The sequence below is a fragment of the Colossoma macropomum genome, unplaced genomic scaffold (assembly GCF_904425465.1).
Source record: "Colossoma macropomum unplaced genomic scaffold, Colossoma_macropomum, whole genome shotgun sequence".
NCBI classification, from domain to species: Eukaryota; Metazoa; Chordata; class Actinopteri; order Characiformes; family Serrasalmidae; genus Colossoma; species Colossoma macropomum.
The window spans coordinates 23,742,513-23,742,852 of record NW_023494801.1 but is presented as its reverse complement, the minus strand read 5'-3'; positions in this window follow the sequence as shown (position 1 = coordinate 23,742,852).

Here is a 340-nt window from a genome sequence, read left to right as displayed (position 1 = left end):
GAATCGAGTGACAATGTGACGCTGTTCAGAGGAATAGCATAGAGGACGTTGATGAATTTGCTGATGTGCCGCAAGCTTTTACAAAAAAAAAATAAATACTTTTTTGTTATTACAGACCAGAGATCTGTGTTATCCAAGAGCTTGGACAGTCTTGTGTGTTCCTGTAGTCCACTGCATGAAAAGTTGATCATGAAGTGACACAACTGAACCCCTGTCCACTGAAAATAGCAGGGCATCACGACCAAGTTACTATTTACTGAGTGAATTATTACCATCTCTCTCTCTCTCTCTCTCTCTCTCTCTCTCTCTCTCTCTCTCTCTCTCATAGCTCTGTTTTTAA